This window comes from Arachis duranensis, chromosome 4 (assembly GCF_000817695.3).
Source record: "Arachis duranensis cultivar V14167 chromosome 4, aradu.V14167.gnm2.J7QH, whole genome shotgun sequence".
Taxonomy (NCBI): Eukaryota; Viridiplantae; Streptophyta; class Magnoliopsida; order Fabales; family Fabaceae; genus Arachis; species Arachis duranensis.
The window spans coordinates 50,337,806-50,338,252 of NC_029775.3; positions in this window are offsets into that span (position 1 = coordinate 50,337,806).

Genomic DNA, 447 nt, shown 5'->3' on the forward strand with positions numbered 1-447 from the left:
GTTCGGAGGCAAAAAGCTACTAGTCCCGCTCATCTAATTGGAGCTATGTTTCCTTGATATTTTGGAGTCTATAGTATATTCTCTTCTTTTTATCCTATTTTGATTTTTAGTTGCTTGGGGACAAGCAACAATTTAAGTTTGGTGTTGTGATGAGCGGATAATTTGTATGCTTTTTGGCATTGTTTTTAGTATGTTTTTAGTATAATCCAGTTAGTTTTTAGTATATTTTTATTAGTTTTTAGCTAAAATTCACTTTTCTGGACTTTACTATGAGTTTGTGTGTTTTTCTGGGATTTCAGGTATTTTCTGGCTGAAATTGAGGGACCTGAGCAAAAATCTGATTCCGAGACCAAAAAGGACTGCAGATGCTGTTGGATTCTGACCTCCCTGCACTCGAAGTAGATTTTCTGGAGCTACAGAAGCCCAATTGGCGCGCTCTCAACGGCG